The sequence below is a fragment of the Capricornis sumatraensis genome, chromosome 18 (genome assembly GCF_032405125.1).
Source record: "Capricornis sumatraensis isolate serow.1 chromosome 18, serow.2, whole genome shotgun sequence".
In the NCBI taxonomy this organism is placed as follows: Eukaryota; Metazoa; Chordata; class Mammalia; order Artiodactyla; family Bovidae; genus Capricornis; species Capricornis sumatraensis.
Window position 1 is genome coordinate 14682464 of NC_091086.1, and position 6000 is coordinate 14688463.

Consider the following 6000-nt stretch of genomic DNA (forward strand, 5'->3'; position numbering starts at 1 on the left):
TTGTAGACACTGAAGGAAGCTTATCTTCACCTCAAGAGTAATAGCTTGATTTTCAAAACAGAGACATGGCAACATACAAAGAAGTTCCAAGGACGTCATACCCAAACAGAAAAAGGAGGAGGATTTGTTTTGCTTCTCTGCTCCATTGTTGAACCACCAGAGACAACAGTTTTTAACACAGTTAAACACATTCTTGGAGAAAAAGTAAAAAAAATAAAAATAAAAAAATACAGACAAGAGGCAGCAGGACCCAAGATGCAAGGACAAACCTATCTTGGATAACTTCAGCCACACACAGTGGTAATTTCAAGCCTCAACTTCCAGCATTAGCTGAAAGTTTCAGAGATGATCAAAGTCTTCCTCCAAAACCTCTAGAAGGCACCATGGCATCGCTCCAAGTTCAACAGAAGCAGTTCTTTGCTTGCTTGGGTACCAGGTGCAATGGTTGGCTTTCCCTGACAGGCCATGTTTTACAGAAAACAAGGATCTTTAAAACCACAGCTTGGGACTTCCCTGGTGGTCCAGAGGTTAGAACTTTGCCTTCCAATGCTGTGGGGGTGGGAGGTGGTGGTACAGATTTGAACCCTAGTTGGGAAGCTAAGATCTGACAAACCTCGGAGCCAAAACACCAAAATATAAAACAGAAACAATACCGTAACAAATTTTTAAAGACTTTAAAAATAGTCCACACCCAAAAAATCTTTTTAAAAAGCACGGCTCACGTCCACATGTAAAATGTGCTCACTGTGAGCCAGGGTAGGAAGCAGACACTCACATTCCCAGGGTCACACTCTCTCAGGGCCATTAAACTCACTTGAGTCTAGAACCACCCAAGGTTCAAATTATTTTCTCCCTATCTCCTCTCCCTATTTAATTTTGCTTAGAAAGTTGAATTTACATAAAGTAGACACGAAGTAAGAGCGTGGTAGAGATGCCAGTTTGATCCCTGGGTCAGGAAGATCCCCTGGAAAAGGAAATGACAATCCAATCCAGTATTCTTGCTTGGGAAAATTCTATGGACAAAGGAGCCTGGTGGGTGACTGTCCAGGGGTCACAAAGAAATTGGACACGACTGAGCACACACACACACACACACACACACACACACACACACACAAAGGAGCATGATACAATGGTGGTCACAAATTGGATGACATCATTCAATATACCACCTTACTTTAAAAAGAGGAACTTTTTTAAAATTTCTTACCTACTGTAATTACCTTAATTTATCTGAACAAAAACTCCACATGTCCCTTCACAAGTTCTGTATACCCCCTTATGTCATCCTACTGTCTATGGGGGAAAAATGGACACAACCTAGAAAGCCAACAAACGAAATCAGTTGTATTATGATAAATGCACACGTAATATAAGAGAAGAAAATACTCAAGACACTTTAAGATAGGAAAATAATGGATTTTCTGACCAAAGTAACATAGTAATGAATTATTTTGTCAAAGTTTCCATGAGCATTTAGTATTGCTAACAGATGGAGGTTCTACTTAGATGATTCTCTAAGAAAAGAAAGATCCTTAGTGGACCTCTTTTGTTCTCAGGCATAACTTGAAAGAATTAGGATAAATTCATTAAATATTCCTGAATAATACATTATGAAGAATTTTTAATTTACCCCAAAGAGGCAGCTGTGGATAGTAGATGTGAGGGCCCTTTGGGGCAGAAGAAGCAAGAATATGGGCCATGAGTCTACAGAGAGAAAAGAGGGCAAGGAGGAAAGTATTAACATCTTGTTACAACCTAAGGAGAAAAAAAAATTCTACAGTAGGAAGAGCCAAAGTATTCAGGGAAGCAACATTTATAATTACACCTGAATTTATTCTCATCAGTTCAGTCACTCACTTGTGTCCAACCCTTTGCAACCCCAAGGACTGACTGCAGCACGCCAGGCTTCCCTGGCCATCAGGAGCTTGCTCAAATTCATGTCCATTGAGTCAGTAATACCATCCGACCATCTCATCCTCTGTCATCCCCTTCTTATCCTGCCTTCAGTCTTTCTCAGCATCAGGGTCTTTTCTAATGAGTCAGTTCTTCACATCAGGTGGCCAAAGTATTGGAGTTTCAGCTTCAGCATCAGTCCTTCCAATGAATATTCAGGACTGATTTCCTTTAGAATGGACTGTTTGGATCTTCTTGCAGTCCAAGGGATTATCAAGAGTATTCTCCAACACCACAGTTCAAAAGCATCAGTTCTTCAGCACTTAAGCTTTCTTTATAATGTAACTCTCAAACCATACATGACTACCGGAAAAACCATAGCTTTGACTAGATGGACCTTTGCTGGCAAGGTAATGCCTCTGCTCTTTAATAAGCTGTCTAAGCTGGTCATAACTTTTCTACCAAGGAGCAAGCGTCTTTTAATTTCATGGCTTCAGTCACCAACTGCAGTGATTCTGGAGCCCAAAAAATAAAGTCTGTCACTGTTTCCATTGTTTCCCCATCTATTTGCCATGAAGTTATGGGACCAGATGCCATGATCTTAGTTTTCTGAATGTTGAGCTTTAAGCCAACTTTTTCACTCTCCTCTTTCATTTTTATCAAGAGGCTCTTTAGTTCTCCTTCGATTTCTACCATAAGTATGGTATCATCTGCATATCCGAGGTTATTGATATTTCTCCCAGCAATCTTGATTTCACCTTGTGCTTCATCCAGTCCAGCGTTCTAATGATGTACTCCGCATGTAAGTTAAATAAGCACAGTGACAATAAACAACCTTGATGTATTCCTTTTCCAATTAGGAACCAGTCCATTGTTCCATGTCTGTTTATAATTGTTGCTTCTTGACCTGCATACAGACTTCTCAGGAGGCAGGTATGTTCAGTTTAGTTCAGTCGCTCAGTCATGTCTGACTCTTTGCAACCCCATGAATCGCAGCACGCCAGGCCTCCCTGTCCTTCACCAACTCCTGGAGTTCACTCAAACTCATGTCCATCGAGTCGGTGATGCCATCCAGCCATCTCATCCTCTGTCATCACCTTCTCCTCCTGCCCCTAATCCCTTCCAGCATCAGGGTCTTTTCCAATGAGTTAACACTTTGCATGAGGTGGCCAAAGTATTGGAGTTTCAGCTTTAGCATCAGTCCTTCCAATGAACACCCAGGAACTAATCTCCTTTAGGATGGACTGGTTGGATCTCCTTGCAGTCCAAAGGACTCTCAAGAGTCTTCTCCAACACCACAGTTCAAAAGCATCAATTCTTCAGGGCTTAGCTTTCTTCACAGTCCAACTCTCACATCCATACATGACTACTGGAAAAACCATAGCCTTGACTAGACGGACCTTTGTTGGCAAAGTAATATCTCTGCTTTTGAATATGCTATCTAGGTTGGTCACAACTTTCCTTTCAAGGAGTAAGCGTCTTTTAACTTCATGGCTGCAATCACCATTTGCCGTGATTTTGAAGCCCAGAAATATTGTCTGACACTGTTTCCACTGTTTCCCCATCTATATCCCATTAAGTGATGGGACCAGATGCCATGATCCTCGTTTTCTGAATGTTGAGCTTTAAGCCAACTTTTTCACTCTCCACTTTCACTTTCATCAAGAGGCTTTTTAGTTCCTCCTTGCTTTCTGCCATAAGGGTCATGTCATCTACACATCTGAGGTTATTGATATTTCTCCTGGCAATCTTGATTCCAGCTTGTGCTTCTTCCAGCCCAGCGTTTCTCATGATGTACTCTGCATATAAGTTAAATAAGCAGGGTGACAATATACAGCCTTGATGTACTCCTTTTCCTATTTGGAATCAGTCTGTTGTTGCATGTCCAGTTTTAACTGTTGCTTCCTGACCTGCATACAGGTTTCTCAAGAGGCAGATCAGGTGGTCTGGTATTCCCATCTCTCTCAGAATTTTCCACAGTTTGTGGTGATCCACACAGTCAAAGGCTTTGGCATAGTCAATAAAGAAGAAATGTTTTTCTGGAACTCTCTTGCTTTTTCCATGATCCAGCAGATGTTAGCAATTTGATCTCTGGTTCCTCTGCCTTTTCTAAAACCAGCTTGAACATCTGGAAGTTCACGGTTCACGTATTGCTGAAGCCTGGCTTGGAGAATTTTGAGCATTACTTTACTAGCATGTGAGATGAGGGCAATTGTGTGGTAGTTTGAGCATTCTTTAGCATTGCCTTTCTTTGGGACTGGAATGAAAACTGACCTTTTCCAGTCCTGTGGCCACTGCTGAGTTTTCCAAATTTGCTGGCAGATTGAGTGTGGCACTTTCACAGCATCATCTTTCAGGAATTGAAATAGCTCAACTGGAATTCCATCACCTCCACTAGCTTTGTTCATAGTGATGCTTTCTAAGGCCCACTTGACTTCACATTCCAGGATGTCTGGCTCTAGGTGAGTGATCACACCATTGTGATTATCTTGCTCATGAAGCTCTTTTTTGTACAGTTCTCCTGTATATTCTTGCCACCTCTTCTTAATATCTTCTGCTTCTGTGACGTCCATACCATTTCTGTCCTTTATCGAGCCCATCTTTGCATGAAATGTCCCCTTGGTATCTTTAATTTTCTTGAAGAGATCTCTAGTCTTTCCCATTCTGTTGTTTTCCTCTATTTCTTTTCATTGATCACTGAGGAAGGCTTTCTTATCTCTCCTTGCTATTCTTTGGAACGCTGCATTCAGATAAGTATATCTTTCCTTTTCTCCTTTGCCTTTAGCTTCTCTTCTTTTCTCAGCTATTTGGAAGGCCTCCTCAGCAACTATTTTGGCTTTTCGCATTTCTTTTTCTTGGGATGGTCTTGATCACTGCCTCCTATACAATGTTACGAACCTCCATCCATAGTTCATCAGGCACTCTGTCTATCAGATCAAATCCCTTGAATCTATTTCTCACTTCCACTGTAATCGTAAATGATTTGATTTAGGTCATACCTGAATGGCCTAGTGCTTTTCCCTACTTTCTTCAATTTAAGTCTGAATTTGGCAATAAGGAGTTCATGATCTGAGCCACAGTCAGCTCCTGGTCTTGTTTTTGTTGACTGTATAGAGCTTCTCCATCTTTGGCTGCAAAGAATATAATCAATCTGATTTTGGTGTTGACCATCTGGTGATGTCCATGTGTAGAGTCTTCTCTTGTGTTGTTGGAAGAAGGTGTCTGTCATGACCAGTGCGTTCTCTTGGCAAAACTCTGTTAGCTTTCGCCCTGCTTTATTTTGTTGTCCAAGGCCAAATTTGCCTGTTATTCCAGGTATCTCTTGACTTCCTACTTTTGCATTCCAGTCCCCTATGATGAAAAGGACATCTTTTTTGGGTGTTAGTTCTAGAAGGTCTTGTAGGCCTTCATAGAACTAATCAACTTCAGCTTCTTCAGCATTTCTGGTTGGGGCATAGACTTGGATTACTGTGATATTGAGTGGTTTGCCTTGTAAACAAAGAGATCATTCTGTCATTTTTGAGATTGTATCCAAGTGCTGCATTTCTGAGTCTTTTGTTGACTACAAGGGCTACTCTGTTTTTTCTAAGGGATTCTTGCCCACAGTAGTAGATATAATGGTCATCTGAATTAAATTCACCCATTCCAGTCTATTTTAGTTCACTGATTCCTAAAATATCAATGTTTGCTCTTGCCATCTGCTGCTTGACCACTTCTAATTTACTACTTGATTCATGGACCTAACATTTCAGTTAAGAATATTGCTCTTTACAGCATCAGACTTTACTTCCATCACCAGTCACATCCACAACTGGGCATTCTTTTCACTTTGGCGCCATCTCTTCATTCTTTCTGGAATTATTTCTCCACTCTTCTCCAGCAGCATATTGGGCACCTATCGACCTGGGGAGTTGATCTTTCAGTGTCAAATCTTTTTGCCTTCTCATACAGTTCATGGGATCTCAAGGCAAGAATACTGAAGTGGTTTGCCATTCCCTTCTCCAGTGGACCACATTCATTATTCTCATAATGTTCCAATTTTAATTTTCAATTTCCCCAAACTTTCTGAAAGTTTCTTGCATGACATAGACTTGTTCAGAAACT